The 26,949-nt window shown below is 44.5% G+C and overlaps 1 protein-coding gene across 1 annotated transcript in view; it reads right to left on the bottom strand.

Moving 5' to 3' along the window:
- The window catches only part of LOC119650638 (Krueppel homolog 1-like), a 51,157-nt gene extending 45,768 nt beyond the window's left edge, over window positions 1–5,389 (bottom strand). Inside the window, exon 1 of the mRNA XM_038053560.1 lies at window positions 4,521–5,389. The gene's annotated coding sequence lies outside the window, so the exon portion shown is untranslated. The remainder of the gene's footprint in view (window positions 1–4,520) is intronic.
- Window positions 5,390–26,949: the final 21,560 nt, after the last annotated feature.

Here is a 26,949-nt window from a genome sequence, read left to right as displayed (position 1 = left end):
CGGAGTTGCGGGAGGTGCTTAGAGCCTGGGAATACCTGGTCTATGCAAGTTATCCATTTCCGAGAATTCTATACACGCTCTTTGGAATTAGTCCCGAACCTCAGCGGAGACCTCAGCTGGACGGTGAAGAAGAGTGCTTCGGTGAGTACTAAAAATGTTACCTGCAGCGCGGCGTGGTGTTGTTGCTGCCGCCGCCTTTGCCCCCCATCGACTCGTGATCACCAGCTTTCGCGATGACTTGAAGTCGAACACGCTCCCTGAAGGTGGCCGGGATTGTGTCGCCGCGGGCAATAAAGCGGTACTGGCCTGCGACTCGCTGTACAGTCACGTGCACCCATTGCGAGAAACGCTCGACGAATCTATGGTGCAACAAGGGACGATAAGATGTTGTACCCGCCTCCGACGTTATTTCGTAGTAGAATCAGATGATAAAGAGCTTCATTTCCTGAGTCCATTTCATCCGATGCCTACGCGAACCTGCTGAAGTGGTCACACAGATTGTGACGAAACAGTTGCAGCAGACGGAGCAATGCTCCTGGTCATCGTGGCGTCTAGAAGTCGAACCGCCCCACTATTAGCGGTTCCGACGCCGTGTAGTTATACGCCTCCCGCCGGTTATCCGTACCGAACCTCAAATTTCTCCTCCTCCTCATTTTTGTGTTTGCATTTTATACCTAGCTCCCAGGTGTGTTGATAGCTTCCTCAGTGAGTAATCTGCAAGACTGCAGAGTTCCTGCACTTTTCTCACCTACCCCTGAGACACTGGCGTACAGCTATTCAGATTGAAGCTATCTATCCCTACTCCTTTCACAACCGTTAGTTTCTGTTCAAGGCTTGTAATTTTATTTATTTTTTTCTTTAATATTTCTTCACCCTTGCATGATTTTTTGTTGTTATATGAATGAATTCTTACTAAATTTCTTTGATTTAAGGACTTTCTCTTCCTCTCAGATTAACCCACATTAAGAAAGGAGCTCTCCCTCCAATTTAAATGGCCCAAGGAGGTCAAAGCATGGAAAGAATCTCAAACGCCGCATAGTCAAATCAGGAGAAGCAACGATTGAGGATGCGATACTTTATGGATCTTCCCTTTCGATCGTGGCACTCGGGTCTGGACTTTTACGACTCCACGTACGTGCTCGAGCTGTCACTTTTTTTTAATTTGTATTATAGGATTCGCTCGTGTAATGATCTTTCGGTAGGTTCAGGTGATTGACAATTTGTTAGGTTTCATCGAGGACCCACGTTTTGGTAAAAGACATGTGAAGTTTTTCTAAAATGACACGTGAAGGATCGAAGTGTTTAAAGGATGCTAAACCACATTCCCGAGCCTGGTTAGAATAGTAGCAAACAAGCACGTGTCAACGGACCACTTTCATGGAGCTTCAGTATTTGCGGGCAGGCCTTTAGGCTCAATTCCGCCAACTTTCTTTGTTTTAGGCTTTGGGGTAGTTTCCTTGTCTTGATCGTTTCCGGTCACTCAAGATGGTAATTAGGATATCGACAAATCACTACAAGTCATTACAAAAGTTATGGCGCCCCAAATTGGAGCTACTTTCAAATAGATTTGGTAGGATTGAGCCTCGTCCTCGGATTTGGTAAGAAGGGAATAATGAGAGAAGCTGGAGATCCTCTCTCTTCAACTGGCTTGAAAAATTGCGACAATTACTCCCGGTACCAAGTCAAGGAAAATTTGGCCCGCTTATAACATAGCCCCATCACGAGAGCTCCTGCGCCAGACGCGTGCAAATCCATTCAAGATTACGGCGGTTTGCACGGGGCACTGGTCCACAGGGGACCATGTCGCTAGGCTCGGCATACCTTACAACTCGCATTACCGAAGCTGCGGAGAAGGAAGGAAAACACTCATGCCCTTTCTCTGCGATTGCCCAGCTCTGGTTAGAGTCAGGCTGCGGACACTGGGTAAACCATTCTTTGGGGACCTCAGAGAGATTTCTAGTTGCAGGGTGGAAGCGCTGCTTTCCTTCGTGAATGCTACGGGCTGGCTCTGAAGATCCGAGCCGGCTAGACTCTCCCTTCTTGCTCCCATAACAACAGTCACGGTCTTAGGAGTTTGCGGCATCAAAGTGGCGCACCAAAGCACTAATTGGGCTCCTCAAAGCGGCCACTGATAGCTACCTACCCCTACCCTTTAAAAAGTTATTGCACTTCAAAGGAGGGATATTGATATGGTACGATATGATCGCGGTAAATTTTGTTTTGACAACCCCACTCTCGCAGAGGAAGGGGGTAGAAAAAGTATTTAGGAGAAAAAGGAAGGTCCCTCTCCTTTCTAGATCTCTTTTAAGGGGGAATAACCGCCGGATTTTTTTAACTCAATTGAAAAGAGAGAACTTCCCGCTTCTCTCTGCATACCCCCATCCAGGAGTGGGGTTCAAAATTAAACTCAATTTTTTTCCTCAAATTAGCTCCATGTTAGGGCGTCGTAAATTTTTAGAGAGGAAGGCGAGAGTCAAGGGGACTAGGATACTCTTCGATGAAAGATCCTTGAGACCGAGGGCCTGCGTTCTGATATCAAAATTTTTAGAGGCAACCATGCTGGGTAATTCTGTTCTCCCGTGTCACTGCGGCAATTCTTTGGCGGGGCTTGAAAGGAGGAATCTTTCTCTTCCTCCTTGCATGGCATTCCTATCCCCGTCTAATCGGGGAGTGACGTTCGAAGTTCAAATTTTATAATGGTGAAATGCAGAAAAAATCCCTAATTGGGGATTTCCACTGGGAATTTTTATTTGGGGTAGGGGGGATCCCCGAATAAAGTCCCTACCTCCTTCGGGGATGGGGTTGAAAATTTAACCTTTACCGATTTTAGTAATTTTTTATTTCAGATAAAACCTGAAAAACAATCTTGCATTGAGCTGCCCTGAATGCATCCATTCCATGCTCCCATTAAGCCTTTGATATTCAAATGAGGGGCCATCATCGAATCGAACCCATTAATGTATTCATCGAAAAAAATTGCATCAACGTCTGAATTATGTCTTTTGAATCAAAATAATGGGCGCACCGTCTCGCGATTGAAAACTGACCAATCTTAACTTGTTTCCTCCAAAGCTTGCGGCGTAGCCTCGGCGGGTCGCATTCTCCACGGAAAGCGACACAACAAAAGCCGCCAAGCAAACACTCAACACTCAAAATTCGTATCGAATGATAAGAGGCGAATGTGCAAATGGCTGGCAATCGGGTGAGTCGGCAATGAATCAACTTGTGCGTCCCATAATCGTTTCGCACAAGAAAAAATCAACGCAAATCCGCGAGAGCAACAAAAAGTTCTGTGTACACAACACGCGGATCAAAATAAAGCAACATGGAAGCGAGTGGAAGACCCAAACAGTCGCGGTCGTCTCTGTTGGACAGAGGGGTTGCGACGAGGCGTGCCAGGCCTTGGCCGTAGGATAACATTTTTTCTGCGTATCTTTCTCGAATGGGCATATCTGCATGTGTGCGATTCATGTCGTTCGCACATTCGATATGGGAATAATTGTTTTGTTTTTTGCAGGCATAGTTCCGACCGCGGAGTGCCTGTGTGCCTCGGTGAACGGTTGAAACGACTTTGACTGACCTCCGCCAATATGATTTTGGATGTCGAAAGAAAGTCAGTCGTGGAGCGTGTGCAGAGACGTGGTCGTCGGCAAAAAGCCGGAAAACCAGATTTTCTGCTGAGTCAGGGAAGGTGGCAGGACTAGGCCTAGAGAACGGACCGACCAAAATATCAACCCGTTCGATGGACTCTGGCAAACACGAGCGCATGGATCGTCACAAGCTCCAGTGACCTGAGATGTTTGTCCGATCGTGATTAGCACCTTTTCAAGCTCCGTAGATATCACGTAATTGACGAGAAGCAGGACCCGGGGGTGGGCGAGGGACTCCGAGCTTCCACACGGGTACGTCCCGGAATGAGTGTCAAAGTCGAATTTCTCGTCTACACGCGCCGCGCAAATTTCAATGTCATCGGTCTGTTTTTCTCGCGGCTGTTGTTGCTGTTTTTTTTAATGGTTTTTTGCTCGATTTCTGCACGAGCTGCTCCAAAGCTTGGCCGTGATGTTTTCAAATAGAATTTGCACAACTCAACTGCGCACCCGGGGGGCCGGGCACGGACGGGCGATGTGGACATAGCGGGGTGACGTACTCAGCCTCAGAGTGGCGAGAGTGAGGGCACAAAGCCGCAAACATTCTAGATGCGGATGATTCGCGGATTGCGGAGATTTCGGCCACAAATGGCACACGGAGCAGCGCTCAAGCGCTATTATCTCATCGCCGCGGCTAGGCCACGGCGAGCGAAACTCACAACGTATTTTCGCTATTTACTGACCTTCCGCACATGCGAATTTGGTTTGCCTCGACATAGAAGGTGCAGAGGTTGCTTGGCATTTGTTCAGTTGTTTGGGGCTTGCTCCAGCCTCAGCCCGGGCGGGACAAAGGGGGGAATTAGAACTAATGCGGCCTTAAACGAATCAAGACCGAATGAATCAGATAAATCAGGGCCTGGGCCGCGTACTCACCAGTCTCCCATAAAATCTGTGTAATCCTTGACTAGATATCCATCAGAGCCCGCGTCGATGCGAAGGGGTGGAAGCTCGGGACGCGGGGTCGCAGCGAGCCGTCGATGCGTAAGGTACGTGCGTAAATTTCCGGAGCGCTCGGCCTCGGCCCGACTCGGCTTCTGCGTTTCAACTTAACACTCTGCGAACAGTATTGACCTAGGTTGTCCCCTAGTTCTGCGTGTTGTCAAATAGGATTCCTGGGTCGCACTCCACGCACTCAGAGCACTGATTCGTATCTTTGCGGGGTCAGTCGCGGGGGGTAAACGGAACGGAAATGCATCAACTGTTCCCTAGGACGACACTCTTGCACTGCGTCTCGATGCTCACTTTCGTCTTGCCTAATGTCATGAGTAATCCGCGAATTAGCGAAACAATTTCAGGTCTTCGAACACTCAGCGGACTTCCGTGCACTGATCCTTGGCAACCTCAACCCTGGACCGTCTAACCAGCGACTGGTCCTTGGCGCTAGGAAGTTGTGGTAGTTATGGGTCTCCCCGCGGTTGCCAGTTACCAACGCAGTCACAACTAGCCGCGTTGCACTTCAGTAAAAAAAATCTCCTTGGAATCGCGTTTCCTGCGGAAAACCGTCACAATTGCAGTCTGGGTTTCGCTGATTCGCACTAGACTGGGCTCTCGGGACTCGCCTCGCGCTAGTAGCAACGACGACAGTAGAATTCTACGCTAGAACTCGAAAACGGTCGGTCCGCGGAACGCTCCCTCTCTCGCTAGATTGTAAAAAGGCTATGCATCCGAAGGCTCCACGGGAACCTCCTACACCGAGAAATTTTTGCGAACTTACGAACGACGGCGTTCTAGCGAAACTTATTGCCCGTGGACGAGATATGGCCGTACATTGTCGGCGATACACACGCGGTGCATTGGTGTGCGTACAGACTGTGCAAAAGCTCACGAGAGTATGCGACCGAGTTCCACGTGGAGGCGCGGCAAGCCACCATCGGAGGCGCGTCATCCGCGTGCGAGTCGTGTCAGATTTAGGCGGAGGGGGGGCCAGGCGAGGGGTCGGGTCGGCGCTCGGATGAATGGTAGAGCGAAGTGCAGCCCGTGCAGGTGCGAGCGAGACGGTCGCGGGTTGGAGTGAAAGTGATGCGACTTAATTACGAGGCATCGCGGGCTGGTGGCAGGACTCCGAGTGCAGGAGGGCGTCCCGGCGACTCGCGAAAATGCGCTGGGATCCGCTGGCGATTATGCAGTGCATCTGGCCGGGCCGGGGACAACATGAAACATTGTAGCCGGTCGTGGGTAGCGGGGTCCCCGCCCGGCATCGAATGCAGTCCTGACCGTCCTGGGGGAGGGGGACGGGCGGCTGCGATGCACACGAGTACGGGTCGAGCGAGACGCGGCCGGCTGCAGTGCCCCGGCCCGCCTGCAGTCGCTGCCGAGTGTCATTGACCGCATTGCCGATTTTCCGTTGCACGTGCCGTCGAAAACGGCTGCCGCGCCTCATGCGCGACCAAGTGCACGCTTTATTTTTGGACTGGATGTAGGAGACGTGCAATGGCCTGTGGAGCTGGAGCGAGGGGCGGGCGCGCAGGGCCGCCTCTGAACGTATTGACAACGATCGGCGAGCGGTGCGGGTCGTTTAATTCTTTTTCTCCGAGAACACTTGGCCATTGTTGCTGTTCCGTCGCTCGGATTTCGGTTGTTTGGTTTCGCTCTCCGCGTCGCCTCGCTTCCATTTGGTTTATCGACGGCTGGGCCGCTGGTGTGGCCGAGAGTGATGAGATCATTAGCTCAGCGTCAAGGTGGAAGGTCGTGCACGGGACGATTTGGCCAGGTTCTACCTTCGCCCGTTTATTATTTGGCAATTATTTACCATTTTTGCTTTAATTGTTGAGTGTTAAGTCTTCCACAGAATCTGGTCGCGGAATAATTTGGTTGTCTAATGTCAGAATGGACGTAATCGGAGCTTTTTTTCCGTAATGTCAAAGAAGGTTAGACGAATTTGATTCATGCACTTTTGCAGTCCAAATATATACAGTTGTCCTATTCAATATTAATACGCGTACTCAAATTGGACTGAAATATTATCGATGATTACCAGCGAACAGGGGCATGAATATTACGAGGCACCTAAAAACTTACTTGAAGAATGGAAGGAACCCTTCATGAACGACCTGCTAATGCTCGATACATGCCCGAACAAACTGGGAGCCCCGGATAACTCTGCCGAAGTCGATAAGGTAATGTAAGCCTAGTTCTGACGTGTATCAGGAGTCAGCCCGTTAGGAGCCCTGTTCGGGTAACGTGCATTGAATTGGTATTAGTAGACCGCGTTACCCCGAGCGAGCACTGAGTTCCGGGATTAGCTAAGCATAGGTCAGGCTTCAAGGAACTGAGGTAGCGGCTTTGTCCTCGAGGGTACTCTGCGCTGGTAAAATTTGCATGGAGAATAAAAAATGCAGAAAATCGATGTAATCGTAGAAAAGCAGGGAGAGTCGGCTGCGCCTGGGCGAAGCACGGAAATCGCGGAAGCTCACCGTAGCACCTAGCGAAAGGGCCAACAACGGCTGAAACATTCGACGAGACACCAGAACGCTCAAATGAAGAGGAAGCCTTGCAAAGTGATGTGGCTGCCTTCAGTACCTTGCAGTGTTTCAGTTCCAGAAAAAAACCAAACAAAATCGCTAGACCTGAACAGGTGGATTCGAACACTAACCGAGTAGAAGAGCAGCCGGCTGTCCTAACTAGAGCCGAAAAGGAAAGGCTCATCAGGAAATGCGGTCAGCAATGTGCCCCCAAAAGAACGTCAGCAAAGACACGAAACTAGCGTGTAGGTGACTGCTGTTATGAGAGCAAGGAAGCAGAGTCCAGCCAGCTCAGATCTTCAGAGTCAGCCCGTAGCATTCATGAACGACAGCAGCTCGCCCACGCTGCAGCTGGAAATCTCTCTTCTGAGGTTCCCAAAGAAAGGTTTACCTAGTGTTCGTAGTAGTGACAATCGCAGAGGAAGTGCCTGGGGGTTTCACCCACTTTGGCAATGCGAATTGTAGGATATGCTGAGCCTGGCAACATGCCTCCTGCCCCGTGCATACCGCTGTAATCTTGTATGTATTTGCATGCATAGGAGCTTTCGTAATCGGGTTTTGTTATAAGCGGGCTAAATCCTCATTGACGTGGCACAAGTGATGAGACTTCGTCATCTGAGGTCTTCGGTTGTTAAGTAGTGCGAAAAAATTTTGCCATGAGATTCGCCAGTAAGACACAGACTTTACCAGCCAAAGGCCTCGCCTGGCCAATCCGTCAGCCCGCTCGTTCCCCTCTATGTCCCCATGACCGCAAACCCAGATGAGAGTGACATTGAGCGTGCCGCCCAGACTGTTCAGCACGTTTTTGCACTGCCCCACCAGCCTGGAGGATGTCGTCGGTGAGTACAAGGCCTCAATAGCCGCTTGGGTGTCGGTTAGAATGGCGATGTTGCGCTTGGCGTTCGGATCATGCCCGTCGACAGGCTTCCAGTATCGTCAGTTCGTCCGCTTGGAATGCACTGGCGAAACCTGGGAGACCATCTTCACCTTTTCTTCAGTTTTTGTACCGTTCACAAGCGGAGTCAGCTCGTTGTGATCGGTTTCGCCATTTTGCCCTATCAAATGCCTGATCTAGATGCAATGTCGCGGCTTTTAAATCCCCATACAGCGTGTCAAGGCACCGTTGTTTTGGCAGGTCCTTTGCTCATTTATCATCGACTTCGAAGTTCAGACCAATCTTGGTGAGTAAATTCTCGTTAGCGTGAAGTACGTTACCATACCATCGAAGACGCCTCTCTCGCAATTTTTCCACGATCTGTGCAACTCCATATCGATTACGGATATCCTCATTTTGGATATGATCAAAACATGTCCTGGCACCAGTTCAACACAACATCTTCGTCTCCATTACCGCGATACGCCGTCCATTATCTTTTATAGTCGGTCAACACTCAGAACCATAGAAAGCGACAGGGTGGACGACATTATGGTAAATTTTAGATTTGAGACGTTCGTCGATACATCGATCACAAAAAACACCAGTTGTGGAACGCCACTTCATCTAGGTTGCGTTAATGCATGAATCAATTTCATAACGCAATTCTCCATTGGCTGATAGCATTGAGCCAAGATATTTAAATCGTTCAGTTCTTGCCAGGTCACCGCCGCTAACAGTGATTGTGCCGCTCCATCTCAGGCAGGGTCCGCCACGTCTTCTTTTTCTAACGTAGATATTGCCCTTATAGTCTTTCCGCGCTGGATCATCCTCATCCATACGAATTAAGTGACCCGCCAACCGTAACCTATTGAGCCGGATTTTATCCACAACCGGACGGTCATGGTATCGCTCATAGATTTCTTCATTGTGTAGGCTACGGAATCGTCTATCCTCATGTAGGGGGCCAAAAATTCTTCGGAGGATTCTTCTCTCGAACGCGGCCAAGAGTTCGCAATTTTTCTTGCTAAGAACCCAAGTCTCCGAGGAATACATGGGGACTGGCAAGATCATCGTCTTGTACATTAAGAGCTTTGATCCTATGGTGAGACGTTTCGAACGGAACTGTTTTTCTAAACTCAAATAGGCTCTGTAGGCTGCCAACAACCGTGCGCGATTTCGTCATCGTAGCTATTATCGGTTGTGATTTTCGACCCTAGATAGAAGAAATTATCGACGGTCTCAAAGTTGTAGTCTCCTATCTTTATTCTTCCCGTTTGACCAGTGCAGTTTGATGTTGTTGGTTGGGTGGTTTTCGGTGCTAACGTTGCCACCATATATTTTGTCTTTCCTTCATTGATGTGCAGCCCAAGATCTCGCGCCGCCTGCTCGATCTGGATGAAGGCAGTTTGTACGTCTCAGGTGGTTCTTCCCATGATGTTGATATCGTCAGCATAAGCCAGTAGTTGGGTGGACTTGAAGAGGATTGTACCTCTTGCATTTACCTCAGCGTCACGGATCACTTTCTCGAGGGCCAGGTTAAAGAGGACGAATGATAGGGCATCCCCTTGTCGTAGACCGTTGTTGATGTCGAATGGTCTTGAGAGTGATCCTGGCCTCGCACATTGGTCAGGGTCAGCCTAGTCAGTCTTACTAATTTCGTCGGGATACCGAATTCTCTCATGACCGTGTACAGTTTTACCCTGGCCATGCTATCATAGGCGGCTTTAAAGTCGATGAATAGATGGTGCAACTGTTGTCCATATTCCAACAGTTTTTCCATCGCTTGTCGATCTATTGCTGATTTGCCTGGAGTGAAGCCTCTTTGGTATGGGCCAATGATGTTCTGGGCGTATGAGGCTATCCAGCCTAGCAAGAAACTGGATTTTGGTGTGGAGATGACTGCATTTCCGAAGATTTAAATCCTGCGCACTGTTCTAAAATGATCCATAGGGTTTTGTTCTGGTGGACGTAGGATGATCTTGAGTGGAACCCGCCTGCTCTTTGTCGATCATGTTTTCCAAGTGTTTTGATGCGTTCCAGGATTATTTTGGCTATTATCTTTGCGGCGGCAGGGAACACTGGGAACTGTCGCACTAAAGACGCGCCCCTTCTTTGAAATCATAACAATCATGCTATACTTTCAGTCTCCGGGAAAGGTCTCGGATTCTCAAGAGTGTAAGTGCAGCGATGAATAATTCTATGGGGTTTAGCCCAGTGGCTTTCAGTACATTGATGCCATTTATGATTTCGTTTCTACTTGGAGCAACAGTCCCTATCCGCATGTTATGGTAATTATCTATTTCATTTACAAGAGGAGGAACTTTAGTGGATGTGATACGGTTAAGAACCGTGGTGACGTGTTCTTGGCACCTCTTCAGTTGTTCGTCATCGTGGATGAGTAGTCGACCGTTAACGTACTTCATCAAAGTGCAAGTTCTTTCATGATGCGTTATACACGCCAGAAATCATTACGATCAGCGGAATCTTCCGCTTCCCTGACCAGCGCAAAAATAAATTATCTTTCGTCATGGCGCACACTAAGTTGGACTTCTTGGTATTTCGCTCGGTATCGGAGTTCGGGCGCGTCACACCCACCGTCACTTGCTGCGGTTAATAGAGCCTTCAATCCTTTCCGTTCATCGACTTATTTTCGCAATTCTGCAGTCAACCAAATCTTATGACAGCTTCTCTTGTTACACACATTCAGAAGACAACTCCCTCTCATCACAAAATGGTCAATCTCATACATTTTAGGGTATTTTAATGAGGCGGTGGAAGCTGCAGAAATTCACGAACCTCCTACCATTATTGTTACGGTCAATAAGACCGGGTTTCGCGATGCCATGTCCGGGCATTCAAATCACTCATCACCATGACATAGTTGCTTTTTGGAAGCCGCCCCTGAACTGCGCGCAATTGCTTGTAGAAAGCACCATTCTCCACTATATCGGAAGTCCCCGTTGGCGCACTGCGCAATTTTGATAGCCATTAATCTGAATCGGAATTTTCCGGTCCGATTTCAATCGAAAATGGGCTCCCTCCAAAGTCCATCATCTTACTTCGCTTAGACCCAGAATGTTCAGTTTATACTGTTGAAATTCTAGCTCGAGTTGGCGAAAAAGAGTATTGTGGAGACCTTCGCTACCGTTGTCGAAGAGTGTGTGTACATTCCAGAAACTGTTGAACGTCGGTTTTTGATAGCTAAATGTCTTTTGGCGTGAGGTCAGTTCCTAGCCGAGGCTTTGTTGATGTTTTGGTAGCAGTGAAGTTTCAAACTTCTATCCCTTTTAGTTGTCTCTTACGAAAAACAGGGAAAAGTTTGAATGTATTCTTAAGCTCCAAGTCTGATTTTTTTGCGAAAACATCCCTAAGCCCAATTCTCTTCACTGATTTGATTTACTAGTTTGTCGGTAAAACCTAATATATCTGTCATCCAAAAGGGCTGACGTCCATTTGATGACTATACTGTTCACGAAGGAGGAGGATAGAATGATTTCGGGGGCTAGGTTTAGGAGGTCTAGCTTTCGGATCTGTGGTAGTAACTTAATAATCTGCAGGTTTTCTGATATTGTTCCTAGTTATTTCATATGTTATGGGACAAAACCAGGGTGAATCCAATTTCGTGGTATATTACCTCCAGAAAGAGGAGGAATTCCGGATCGTTTTGGGTGTTGTAAGCAATGAAGGTTAAAAGAGTAGAACGCCTAGGGTAGCCAGCAAAGAAGAGTGATAAGATTGGTTTGATCATGGAGCATGACTCGAGAATACTTCTCAGAAGGAAGTTGAAGAGTGGTAACAAAGACTGAATAGAGTCAAAATCGCAAGAGGAACGCAATAAGTTTTCGAGTCTGGAAGCACGATTAATGATGCCAAGACAGCGAAGAGAAGCAGAGTATATCGTCGAACAATATGCCGAGATCCTGAATGGAGCTAATGTATGGAAAGGCGTGATTGGTTGAGTGTCAGCTTCTCGGTTTCGTTCCACAGGTTTCGATTCCCGGTCGTCATGGATGTTTCTATTCGCCTGAGTAGTTGTCTTGTTGCTGTAGGCCTTTAACCTGGACATCAACAAGCATAATGATAATAACAATGAAGTACAGTATCATTTAAAATTACGGGGGTAAGAATAATAATAATAAGCAGGAAAAAGCTGTTTAGATTGTCTATACTCTCCAAAGGAATGAAAATGTGACAGATAGGGGGATGGCATTTGCGGCGTTTAATGCCAACTTAATAGCAGGCAGCAGGAAGGCAGTTTAAGTCATTGGCATAAAGTAATCCAGTGCAAGTGTGGGGAGAGAGAAGTTCGTTGGTGAGGAATAAGAAAAAATAAGACCCCAGAATGGATCCTTATGATTCACCAAAAAAAGGCGAAAGGAAACTGGATATGCTATCATAGAAAGAAACCAGTTAGGAAGGTAAAACGCGAACCGTAAAATTAGTAAGAGAAAAATATTGAGTGAGGCGATTTTGGACAGAAGTAACATGTGATTTACAGAGAATTGAAACATTTGGCCACCACGTCGGTTGGTCGGTGGTAGGCTGGAAGCAGTAGACTGACGTTTGGCAAAACCACGTTGTTCTTAGGCTGACATATCTCTCAAGAGCTTGAGAACAAGGAGAGAGGAGCGAAATTGGTTGGTATTTATCAATGCGAATATGATGGCTGCTTTGATGTGGGGAAAGTGATGGCTCCTTCCCACAGGCTAGAAAACTGGTAACTTAAAACTTAAGCAGAAAGGGACGCACTGAATAATTTTTAAAGGAAAAAGGTTAGAGAGATCGTCGGAACCATGTCCATAAACCCAGAGTCGCTATTTTTTAATGATGCCTGAGAAATGGATTTCAAGTAAATGGGTTGCCATTTCCTAGTTACTTTCCGTATACCCACCTCTTTTTCAACGTAGGTTGTCTTCTTCAAAGCTATATTATTTAACTAGGACTAATTTCTATACAGAAGTGCCTTGATGATGATCATTGCATAGATGAATAATTAAACCACGATGTTATAGGTATCTCCGCAAACGACAGGAGAGATACTAGTCAGGTCTGCAATATACCAAGCCAATTCCCTGTTATAGCAATAATTAAATCGAAGTGGTGGATGGTTCCAGACATTGTCGCAATTAATTCTTTCGCTCTTCTAGTCCTTCCACACATTTTTAATATCATTAATGGGATAAGATAGGTTTACAGGTTTAATTGGCGGGTAAAGGTAGTTCTTACAAATAATATTATAACATGCATAATAGAACTGCCGAAGAGTTCGAAGGGTTCCGGTAATGAAGGGCGCTCTCTTCATCGGCTTTTCTACTAAAAACAAATCAATTTTGATGGCATCTGTCATGTCCCTGCTATTAGAAAACAATGGGACAATGGTGTTAGCAGCATCTACTCTCCTCTTTGTAAGAAGGTTGTCCTACCCACCCCAGATAGGCGCATACTTTCATCTATTCTGAAAAGTGAGTGAGATCACGATCCGCCTTGCTATAATTTCCTATCGACGTGAACGAAGATAAAAAGTAGATACAGCGAATTAAACTTGGGTGATCCTTGGGTGCTGACCTACGAAGATAAGGCTGAATATATGCCTGAAAATATAAAGTATAGGTAGCCATTCTGGCACCAACTTTGGTTTCCGACTTATCGGATAGATAACCTACAAGAACTTAGTTCCTTGCTTTGCTTTGCTTCTCGTACTCTTGAGCACGTCTTTACAGTAATAGCTCTAGAAAAGTATAGAATCTTTTCTTTGCTCCTTTGCGAAACTAATGTTAATTCCAGCATGTTTGATCCTACCCTGCAGAGCTGAGTTTCCTGTCCTGAAATAAATACCATAAAATCTATATATGCGCCATTTCATTCTCTGTTTATCTGATTAGCAATGACTTGGACAATTATATTTCAATTTGTTCCTAAATATTTTAAATTATCCACCGAAGTCCGCCACCTTCATTATTTGGTATGTCACGGCCAATTCAGTAACACTTGTTTGTTTACTTTACTCTTGGTTTCAATGTTGGCTCGTGCAGCAATTATAGATACTGACGTTATTTTTACGTTTATTTACTTCAAGACCAGAATACGAGGAAGAAATTGCTTTTGGAGAATCTATAGCTTTTGTAAATAATACTCGACTTATCTTTTTTTTGCGTGGTGACGCAAGGAGGCGAAACTCGTCATTTTGCACCGGTGGACGGTTTGAAATTTTATATAAGATTGGACAGGAATTGTCGAATAAATACTAAGTTTTTTGGTATGGTAGGTTTTTTTCGAGATATTTTGTTTCGCAGGAAATTAGTCGGCGTATGTTTGGTATTTCATGGGAAGGTAAACTTACAGTGTACGGAGTTGATCCGAAAAACAAACTATCAAAAAATTTATCTATGAGTATTGGTTTATTATGAATTTTTTTCGTTTTTAATACATAGTCTATCTTCGGAATTTTTTTCTTTAATTTCGCTGGGGAATTTCGAATAAAATTTTGGTAAAAAGGAATCCCCTAATTTTGTGAAAATTAGTCGTAATTGAAACGATTTGGATCTAAGAACTCAAACATAATTTCGAAAATTATAGAACTGTGAATTATGCCGACATGTTCTCTGCCCTTTTAAAATCGGTTCAATGTCTGTCTGTCTATCTTTTTTTTTTATCATTGGAAGGTGGAAAGGTTCAAAACCTACTGCTGGCTCCTGCCATACAGTTATGTGAGACTTCTACTCACTAAAACCACCTCCTTCTTCTTCTACTCTCCCCACGGGGATATTGTTCGTTCCCTTTCTTGCTTTCTTCGCAGTTCTTCATGCCTTAGCTGTTGATGAATCATTTTCAACTCAATTACCACTTGATTCCAAGCCTCCGTTGATTCCAACATAAGATTACCACTTGATTCCAAGCCTCCGTTGATTCCAACATAAACTCCGCTATATTTCCAGGTGTTAAGCGCCTGTCTGCGATCGCCACCAGCCTAGTTCAGTGTGCTGTAAACCTTGGGCACTCAAATACAACATGCTCAGCCACGTTACCACATCTTGGGCACCATGGTGACTCTTCGTGTCCAAATCGATAAAGATAAGCCCGATAACCTCCATGTCCCCTTAAAAACTGTGCTAGCTCGTAGCTTAGTTCCCCGTGATTCCTTTCCATCCATCTTCGAATGTGTGGAATAATACGGTAGGGCCAACGGCCAGCTTGTGCCTCGTTCCATCTCTTTTGTCATTTTGCGATGGATTCCCGCCTTGCTAGTTGCCGTCGAAGTACAATAGACTCACCGATTGCATACATTTTGTTGTAGAGACGCCGACCTTCATCCGTTAAGATGTCTATGGGGATTGTCCCTGCCAGTACATATGCTGCTTCTCCTGATGTCGTTCGATAAGCACTGCATACCCGGAGTGCACTTAGTCGATACGCCATTCCTAGTTTTCCGCAGTTTGATTTGTTTTCCAGAACGGTTGCCCAAACTGGAGCTGCGTAGAGTAGCACGGAACTAACTACCCTTGAAATAAGACGACGTCGATTTTGTCTTGGTCCACCAATGTTCGGTAGTATCCTCGAGATCGTTACAGCAATGGAAGATGCTTTCGTTGCAGCGCACTTAATGTGTTTTTTAAAGTTGTCTTTTGTCAATCATTACTCCCAAATATTTAAGCGACTCTTGGGAGTAAATTGTTTTATCACCAACTTTAATTTTCACCGTCGTGTCTTTCCTTCTTTTGCTGATTAGCACTAGTTCCGTTTTATGTTCAGCAAGTGATAGACCGGACTTTTTTAACCAAGAATTGATCTCCCATATCGCTTCATTTGCATAGATTTCGATCTCGTCTAAGCGTTTTCCCACTATTGTTACCCCGATATCGTCCGCAAAGTCAATAGTTGTCACTCCGTTAGGAAGGCTTAGCGTCAGCACTCCATTGTACATAATTACCCACAGTAAGGGACCTAAGACAGACCCCTGTGGTACGCCGCACGTCATTGGGAATAATTTCTCTCCATCGTCCGAGTCGCAATATAATCTTCTTCCAAGAAGAAATGCAACAACGATAGGTACAATGCACTTTGGAGCCTGTAGTTTGGTTAGAGCCTCTACGATTTTCGTCAACTTTGCAGTGTTGAATGCATTTTTTACATCGAGTGTCACCACTGCGCAGCATTTGTCATCTTGTATTACAGCGCGAGCCAGGCCAGTCACCATGTTGATTGCATCGATGGTTGATCTCCCCTTACGAAACCCGAATTGCTTGTCGGATAGGCTTCCTTCCTTTTCCGCAACAGCGAGCAGCCTGTTGTATATACTGTCTGTCTGTCTGTCACAGGTAGTTTTCTCAGAAACGGCTATACCGATTGGCCCGAAATTTGGTGTGAACTGTGGACCCCCAGACATGCAGCTAGTGATATCCTTCTATGTTGAGATTTAGGGGGGGTCCTCACACATGTAAAAGGCGGGTGTAATTTTTTTTTTTCACCAAATATAGTCGTGAAATGAAAGGTCTCGATTAGTACTTTTCGAAGCCGATATTAGTTTTGAGATTTGTTAAAAATGCGGGGAGTGGGAGGGGTGGAAAGCGATGATTTCTTTAACGGACCCATTCTCAGAAACTACCTAACCGAAAAATCTGAAAAAAATCATGAAGCTGCCTCTATATGGTGCCCAGGCCTCAAAATACTCTCCATATCGATATCTGTTCAAATTAAGTTAATAATATTATATTACCATATTTTTAGGAAAACTGAGTAAAACCCCCCTTAAATTTACCTCAGAGTTATAAAAGTTGGTAGTAGTATAAAATATAATATGGAGCATATTATCTCCAACAAATGGGACAGTTTTACACTCAAATATACTTACACAAGATGCAAACAAAACCATTCATACCTGAAGCGCCCAGCTTCTGGTTTCCCGACTTGTTTAAAGAATAAATTTTTGCCACAAATGCCGTATTTCAGGAAGCAACTGTGCTCTAAACGATACAAGACAGTTGGTTCCAGAAATTCAGGTTCCGCCCTCAGCCAGGCTCAGGTAGGGCACTCCAGGGAAAACACCTCACCAATACAGGTTGCTATGAAAACCGCTCTCATTAGATAGTTTCCAGTTGGAGGTAACTGGTTGTGAATAATCTTGACCTTACCGTATTACGGGAGATATGGCATGGTGGATCCTCTAACCTCCATTATTATTTGATTCATATGAGGGAAATGATTAAAAATAACAAAAAACAATACACATCTCTGCAATGCTGGTAAACAGGTAATAATGACCAAGAAGGGAGAAGTTGAAAAATCAGGCAGATCACAACTAACTAAGATCCATGATCAAAAGGCAGTAAAAGTGCTCTTGAGGCTGGCTTATCAGATTTCAGAAAGAAAACAGGCTTCAGTGGCGGAGGTGTGAAATTGTATTTCCGTCATCTGAAGGAAGGCCGAGAACCGAAGAGCCATTAAGAAGGCACTGCAGAGGAGGGGAGCAGCAAAGATCCCCGCACATGAGGAGAATGCTCCCAATAAACCTAAACCAGAACCCAATAAGCTTCAAGTAGGAGAGAATCCAGAAAACTGGGCATAACCTATTTATATATATATTTGCACTTTGAGGGACATCTGACATTTCCACGGCATACGCTCATTTATGAGGAGTAGGAAGTCATCGAAAATTTTATCATCGAGTAGATAAATAGGGGGTGGGGTGGCAAGTTTGTGTTCAACGACATACATTTTCGGTTAGGCTTGATAACCGACGGCGGACACTGTGGGGTGGTTTCAATTGTCAAAGTGGATGGAAGCAGAACAGTCGATATGCGCTGGGGATAATATACGCAGGGTACATATAGTGACAGACTAGCGGAAACGAACGGATGAACCTGGTAATCGCCAAAATGAAGGTCTTTACACACGGTTGTGGAGAGTATTCAAAAGTAAAGCGGAGGGCAAAGGTAAGCTTCTCACAATCGGAGTAGATGATCGATACTTGAAGACAATCAAAAGTGACAAATGCCGCGTCAACTACAAGTTGGGTAGCATCTTGGTGCATGTGGATAGAGAGAAACCGACAAATGGTACTTTGCAACGCATATTGAGTGGAAAGCCTACCGAGAGCCATGAAAGAAGCATGGAGATTCTGGAGAAAGCGCAGAATCGAGTAAGAAAATAAACCTGCCGCCTATTGAGGAGGAAGGGCTAGACGATCTAAACTTGGATCTCCTAAGGCTTAAGATAGATAGCGTGTCACAGGAAAATATCATGTCGAACGAGGAGAATGATACTTTGACAGAGAAGAAGGCAGCACAAGATAAACGTCCTTATAAAACCTACATCTGCTACTCATATAATTGTAAAGATAGTTTTGAAGAATGACATTGAAATAGTACTGGCTTAAGAGTCCTGGATGTAGCGGACAGAGATTTGTGATCTTCAAGGAACAAGTATGCAGGTAATTTGGAAGTCATCTGGCAAAAAGAGGGGAGCTCATTTTTGAATACAAATTGAAATATGTATATATGCCTTTCAGAGTTTCTGACTGGAGGTATCTTGACTGCACAGGTTTCATTGTAAGCAACTTGCGAGGTAGTCACAGTATCAGACTACTTCCCAGCAGACGGCAACCGAATCTCTTCGGAACAAGTCGTTATACTAATGAAGAACTGTGAAAGCAAAGCGCTACCATTCCTCTTCCACTGTAATGCCAACGCATACAACGAGGTCTGCGAAAGCAGTAAGACTAATCGAATCCGTGAGTACCTTCTTGCATTAAGCAATAGATTAGAAGCATATAAGGTAGGGGACACACTTACATTCATGACTGGCACGAGGAATGCTGTTATGAATGGTATAGTTAGAAAGGCAAGTTTACCGGAGGAAGAGACGAGCTGGAACTGGGACCAGTGAGGGAAGAGCTTATAGAGTTATATGATATAAAGCCAGCAGTCCGGCTAAGATAGTTATTTCATTAAGGGCCGTATTCTGTTGAAATAGAAACCTAGCCAGAATGAGAATAGAGGTCCGAATACTTTTTAATAAGCCGAAACAAACCGTGGACTAGCCAAAATACAAAAACCCACTGACGACCTACAGCAAAGCAATCAGAGAAGTAAAGCGAAATAACTTCAGAAAATTCTGTTCGTTAAACAAATCATAGAAGCATCTAGGCTATTCAAGATTACAGCCAAATATAAATTAATATCCTCCGCCTCTCTAAAAAGTGAAGGTGGAGCTTTTACCGAGAGTGAGGAGGATATGGTATTTTATCTATAATAATATCCCATGAACAGAGAGTTGGAGGACGAAAAAGGAAAAGTGAAGAATAGCAAAAGATTTATTCTCGGAAGCTAGAGGAACATAGACAGTGGAGCACCCGGAGTGGGAAATTATATCGCATGGGCCTAGAGATCATCTTAAACTACGTCCAGCATAGTCTTAGGTCATGGCTGCCAAAAATGGTTTTCATTCCAAGCGGACAAAAAAGATCGTTTTTACCATCAACCTTTCAGATCAATTTGCCTGGAAGCTACATTAGAACTGACGCTCTAACGTGAAATCCCTTATATCTAAGCCAACGTACTTATCGGGCAAGACGATCAATCGAAACTACCCTGTATCAGGAAGGATCTATTACGGGATGCCATAGATAGAAGAAATAGCTCTGTATGCGTTTTTGAATTTCGAAGGTGGTGAAACACGGCACAAGGGAGTCAGCACCATCCTGGCTCTCTGGATGAGCAATATGTCAGAAAACAGAAAAATAGAAACACAAACAAGTACTAATTCTATTGTCATGACAAAATCTGGTTCAAGAGGGCGGGCCGGCGCATAGGGTGGAGTGTTATCACCGCTTATGTGGAGTATAGTAGTTGAAGAGCTGGTAGGAGAGCTAACGAATACTGGAATATAAGTCCAGGATTATGCTGATGATAAGATATATTAATCAGTAGAAGCGAATATGAAGGCATAATATATGATAGAATTAAAACTGGATTGAGAATTACTAGTACCGTGTTTAGAGGGGCAAGGCTGCACATCAGTCCAGCCAAGACCATCATATTATTCGCTAGGAGGCGCAAGATTAAACACTTGAGAGTTGTATTTGGGAATAACGCTAGACCAAATGCTGCTCTGGAAGGGGTCCCTCACAGCCAAGGGACTGGTCGCGGGGGTCAAGGAAAACGGACTTCAGGAGGAAATATACGCCATACAAAGGTGTGGCTATTTTAACCCCCTTCAAAACTTATAGGGAGCACAATATTGCGGCCCTAACCGATAGCCCGGCGACTATCAAGATACCAACCAGGTGAACTCTAAACTGATAAGGGAATGCCTAAAAAAATGAATACGTTTGGCTCGCACAATGAGATCTGGATACTTTGGGTTTTGGGCCAACGTAATCATCCCATGTTTATATGCGAGGATCTGATGCATCACCTTACATACAGAATTATGCCTTTTCGTTTATGGCATTGGCACCATAACAGTGGAGTTAGAAATCAGATGGTTCAATGTCCTTGACGAAGAACTACACTTTTTCCATTGACCATTCTGTACCTGCTCTTTCGTTATCAGCCCGGGTGGCGATCACACCATCCTTAATGGCAGACATAAATTCCTCCGGCTCAAAAAGGAGCTCCGCAGGACACAGCAATTTGCTGGTTAAATTTAGATCGACAGATGACTGCCATTGACAATCCACGTGTTTACCATGGATTGCCTTCCACGATCGAAAGATCGCTTCTTCAAGTTAAGTTGAGTCACCCCGCATTCTGCCTTACAAATAGCCACATGCAAAAGATTTGTCCGCTCCCTGCAGTAAAAATAACTGCGAAGCGAGTCAAGTTGATGATAATATTGCGCCGCAGCAGAAACCACACCACGACCTCCACGGTATTCGATACAGACGTAGGAAATCTATTAGCCACGCATGCGGGGGCTGCCAAAAGCCTTGGCATAATCGATATAGCAACTAAATAGATTTCTCTGGCTTCTAGTCGCCTGTCCTACAACTGCTCGCTAGTCATTCTGCTCCTTGGACAAAATGTTATTAGCCTCGAGGTGCGTACTGAGCCTTCCACTAATAACAGAGGTTACGAATTTATAAAGAGTTGCAAAGCAACTTATCCATGTTGGGTTTGCAGATCCTGCACCGTGTCGTTTTTACGGAGAAGGTAGGTATTCCCCTAATGAGGGATGATGGAAATTCCTGGGGCCGACTAATGACCTGGTTTATGCTATGTACCAGCCGACCATGAATCTGATCCAGACCAAGCTTCCTAAGGTTCTTCGAGCTAGTTATAGCACGTCAAGTCTCTTCTTCGTTAACATCCACAAAATTCGTATCCGGCATATTGGCATGGTGGAGGTGAACCACTTAGCATGTCCAACATGCTGGGTGTTGTGTAACCCTTAAAATCCACCCCAACATGCTTTTGCTTCCGTTATCGAAAACTGCGCTATCTGACGGCTCAATTTTTCGAGTAACTAATCAAACCCGAGCAGTTCTTCGTGAAAAGATGTCAGTAGGCATGATCAGTGTTCGATTTATGATGGACACGATGAGCTTAGTTAGGTTTAAGTTACTATTGAATCTTAATTCTAATGTATGCCAGCTCACGGCGCCGGGCATGTTTCCTGCTTCTTGTGGTCCTAGCATTTGTAATTTCTTTACTCTTTTCTTGAATCCACTCCACTGTTAATGATCATGTTTTAAAATTTCATTTAATTTCCATCATTTAATTTTAAGTTTAGGAGCTAACTCCGCCATGCTATTAACATAGTATGTTGGTCCCAAGCCCGGGTAAAACAAAAAAAAAAAACAAAAATAAATGCTGAGATCAAGGGAAGAGACAAGGATCGAGTAACAAATCTCGGAAAAATGCTAGGGCGTCTTCCTCAGTTGACGCGGCAGGACAGCCGTGGTCCTGTCGAGAAATGGGCAAGAGTTCTTGACGCATAGACGACGTCAGAACGTAAGTAGGTTATTCCGAACACATTTGGACCATTTCCACGTGTCAGCGCAACTGAACTTAAGGAAGCAATAAAACGAATGAAATCGCGGGGAGTAACAGGAGCTGAGGACATCGCATCTGAGCTCTGGAAAGCGAAGAGCTGGGACTCAACACTGTGGCTCAGTGAATTCTTTAATTGAGTTATTCAAGAAGGTAGAACACCATCTGACTGGCAAGAAACTACCAGAGTTCCAAGATGGAAAAAGAAAGGTAGTACAGCAGAATGTTCACATTACCGTCCGATCCGGTTATTTTCCCATACCATGAAGATTTTTGAACGCATTCTTGACAACCGTATTTGCGAAATCGTTGAAATAATCGTGAACGAGCTGGATTTGTCAAGAACTGTGGAACTACTGTAGCAATACATTCTGCGCGGTTACTCATGGAGAAATACCGTGAGAAGCATCGCCCTCTTTACATTGCATTTCTGCATCTGAAGAAAGCATTTGACCGTGTGCCACACGTGCTCATTTGGTATGCTCTACAACAACACTTCATGCCAGAAAAACTCTTGCGCGTTCGAAGTGTGGTGGGTGTATCAAAACCGCTTCATATCTTTGTTAGTGCTCATAAACTCGTCTGGTTGATTTCCTTTGTCTCTGCAGTCCTCGGTTCCATCATGGAATCCATTTACCACCTTGACCTCGGGAAATGGCACAAACCTCTTCAAAGCGCTCCACCCTCTCACCACCCCTCTTTGCTTTTGTTATGGACACCGTCACACGGGGCATCACGTCCAGCACCCTATATATTGCTTTATGCAGATGATGTTTTCCTAGCGTCTAATAGTAAAAATGATCTCGAACAACATATCTAAAAATGGAATAATGCCTCATCCAACACGGTCTCAGATTGAATCTGAATAAAAGTGAATTTTTGACGACCGATTTCCATGAAACAGGCAGGCAGTGTCCTGCCCAGAACTGAACGATTTAAATATCTATCAGCCAATGGAGAACTGCGTTATGAAATTGCTCCACGCATTAAGGCAACTGGTGTCCTTTGTGATCGATGTATCAACGTACGTCTCAAATCTAAAATTTACAGCAATATTGTCTGTCCGTCCTGTCGCTCTCTATGGTTCTAAGTGTTGGCCTACTATAAAAGACAATGAACGGCGTCTTACGGTAATGGAGACGCAGATGTTGCGTTGGACTAGTGGCGTGGCACGTTTTGATCACATTCGAAATGAGGATATCCGCGATCGATATGAGGTTGCATCGATCGTGGAAAAGTTGCGAGAGAGGCGTCTTCGATGGTATGGTCACGTAATCTGCGCTAATGAGAATTCACTTGGTCTGAACATCGAAGTCGATGGTAAACGACCAAAAGTCAGGCGGAAACAATGCTGGATGGGAATTTATAAGCGTCGAGATTGTATCCAGATCAGGAATTTGATCAAATAAAATGGCGAAACCGATCACGACGAATCGGCCCCACTTGTGAACGGGACAAAAGCTGAAAAAAAGAAGAATTTAAAATTTGGTAGCGAAATTTCCACTCTTTACCCTGCTCCAAAACCCATTAACCCCTCAGTCATTCATCTCACAATAAAAACATTTGTATACCTTTTGTTGTTTTTACGCTATGTATTATTGCATTGATCATTGGATGGATATTCATAATTATGGTCGACAGTAGATCCTTCGCGCAACCGTGAGTGGGGAAAAGGTAATTGGAATTGGAGAATTTTCACTTAAGATGAGGATCAAAACTCAGCTGATCTTACAGGAAGTTTTGTATTTGAAAGCAAGGTTTCCAAGTACGAGTAGTGAACATTGTAAATATCTACAAATCCTTTCCCATTTTTATTAAGGTTGCTAAGATCTTATTTCCTTATCACACTTTTGCAAAGGTATGTTTTATCAGAATGTCTGGCATTCGAATTCCCATTATGGTGAATAACGACATCTTTAGGAAACCTTGAAATTGTTTTTCTCTTTGTAAAGGGCACCTCTATTAGTGTGTTGTATCGTAGTTTCTATCTGACATCTCTCTCTCTCTCTGGATCTTTGCTCCTGACTCCTTATGCGAGGCGTAGATAATATTTCGTTTGCAGCAGCATTTCATTTCTCAGAAATTTTAGGTCCCTTTTAGTTGGCTTTCAAAGAAAATTACAAAAACTTCATTCAGGTCCCTTACTTACACTTACACTTTTAAATGTTTTGTGGCCGCTTAGGCTATCGCCCGTCTTCTTTTCAAATCAAGCTTGGGATGTCCCTTGGCGCAATTCTCTGAAACGATAAATATCTAATATCTTCCAGTTCCAACGACAAAGTTATAATTCAATGGAAGACGCATGTCTAGTTGATTCCCTATGAATTCTTCCAAATATAGTCAACTCCCCACCACCCCACCGCAATGAACTTGAAATCTGCGTTATATCAAATTACATATTTTTGATTCATTCATAAATAGTCGAATCTTTTCTATAATCATCGAAAACCAATTCATATATAAACAAAAGTTCTCGTGAATTCAAACGGTTACGCAAATAGCGCTTTATCTACAATTTCAACTCTGGTGGTAGTGATTCCATTAAATTTCCAGGTTTTAAATAGTTCCTAGTAAAGCGGCACGTTGTAATGTTTACTCTCTAATGTTATCTTATCTTAATTTCTTTCCAGGCACTTCTGTTTACTTTCTGGATTAATCTAATCTAATCGCATATAAATGATGTAATATCACAATTTTACTTTTGCGTGCAAATTTAGGGGTAAATATGATATGTAAATCGTTACTTAAAGCTAGACCTAGTGCGAGCGTCGTAACTATTATTTGACGTCAACAATAAGAAGTGGGGGGACATATATAGGTATATAACATACCTATCTAGATACATGTGTATGAAATTACATATTCTTTAGGTTTAAACTTTGTTGATGTTTTCAACTTGGTTCAATGTTGATTTAGGGGTGTAGCAGAATGACCAAACGTAAATTATTCGATACCGGAGGGACCAAGATATATCATGACTATCTTGAATACAAATTATGAATCATTTTATCTTTGCTGATATTCAGGAGATCATTTTTGAAGAAGAGTTTGTATGTATATTTCATATTTCGTATTTATAGTTAATATCACCATCACTTCTAATACCACTTCCCCTCACTAAGAGCGAAATTTGTTCTACGCAAAATTTGAAAAGACTTGGTGAATTGACGTGTGTTAAGCACTTCAAAACAACCTGAAATTTGAAATGTAATAAGAAAACTTTGACTGGAGGAGTTATATAAACAATAAACAGATTTAGACTTTGGACGCGAAAGGTCTTGGAAAAAAAATCTAGAAGGAGAAATAATGGAGCACGACTAGAAAAAAAAGAGTTTGTGGTACAAGGCCGAGAACTTCATCCTCTTTCGGTCAGCACATTTAATATTGTGGTAAATGGTTTAAAAAAAAAAGATGCTGACAAAGCGTCATTAGATTACGTGTAGATGTAAACCGGGGGGTATTCCAATAATTGAAATTGAAGCTGGATCAGCTCAGAAGAAATTTTGGGTTCCTTTTTCATACAAAATCGCCGTGAATTTGAATTGAATTGCGCATATCGCTTTAAAACTTTAAGAGGGCTGATGAAGATTGTCAAAGGGAGTAAAATAGACGGAGACGAGCTGCCACAGCACTTGCTGCTTACGCAGTTCATACGCAAGAGGATAAGCCGTTTATCAGTATCCTGCTTCAGAGCGGTGCATCGTTTGAGGCAATCGCAGTAAATTAGCCCAGAATGCAGTGGTATTGCTTCCGGCTAGTGGGCGGTAAGTTGCTCCTGATGCCACTGGTATATCAGCGATGCCAAAGCTGGTGAGAAGTCGCAATAAGGAGGCGTCGAAAAGTAGTAGGAAACCGGAGGGATTACCACACTCCGCCGGGGGGAGGCACTCATAGTCGCTATATAGTTTTGTTTCTTATGTCAACCTCTACCCCACCCCAAATTTCATGTCAATCGGTTTTGACTGAAAGAATTCCGAGATTGAAAGCTTTAATGACTGGACTACATGTAGTTTGAGAGGTTTTAAAAGGAGACAAAAATTATGCGTCGGCTGGTCTTGAATTTCCGCTGTAGTTGGCTAACATCTGGTGTATGGTAAATCATTTAGCTATCGGGATAGGTGGTATGACATGCTGTCCGTGTGCTTCAGGTGCCTGGGTTTCAACAATAGGGCCGCTAACTGCTAGGCAAAAGATCACGTGTGTGCTCGTTTTGTGTGTGTTCCGGTGACTTCCGGCAGGGCATATGCTCAGGTCGATCTCACTCACATTGCTGTATTGGAACAGTGATTTTTCGTAAGGCTGTACTGCCACAGACAGGCGACTTTAAGCAGTATATCGGGTATTTGGATGAGGTGGTTTCGCGCCTTCATCCTGGAGTTGACGCAAATTCGGTCTGCCCTCTATGGCACAGCAAGATTTCCTAGTGCACAATTTGTCACCGTGCTATACGCATTTATCACCATCAACGGCGCAGCAACCGGTATCCGGTTTAGGAACTCCAGAAATCCCAGTTTTGCGCCGACGTCCACCAACTCGATATCCCTAAAAGCTGCCTGGGGTCCTGACCTACGCCATCGCTCCATCTCAGGCAGGGTCTGCCTCGTCTTCTTTTTCTACCATAGATATTGCCCTTATAGACTTTCCGGACTGGATCATCCTCGTCTATACGGTTTAAGTGACCCACCCCCCGTAACCTATTGAGCCGGATTTTATCCATAACCAGACGGTTGTAGGGGGCCAAAAATTCTTCGGAGGCCATTTTTCTTGCTAAGAACCCAAGTCTCCGAGGAATACATGAGGACTAGCAAGATCATTGTCTTGTACAGTAAGAGCTTTGATGGTGAGACGTTTCGAGCGAAACAGTTTTTGTAAGCTGAAATAGGTTCTGTTGGCTGATAATAATGTGTGGATTTCATCGTCGTAGCTGTTATCGGTTGTGATTTTCGACCCTAGATAGGAGAAATTATTAACGGTCT

This window comes from Hermetia illucens, chromosome 3, assembly GCF_905115235.1.
Source record: "Hermetia illucens chromosome 3, iHerIll2.2.curated.20191125, whole genome shotgun sequence".
In the NCBI taxonomy this organism is placed as follows: Eukaryota; Metazoa; Arthropoda; class Insecta; order Diptera; family Stratiomyidae; genus Hermetia; species Hermetia illucens.
This window is presented reverse-complemented; position numbering and strand designations above follow the sequence as displayed.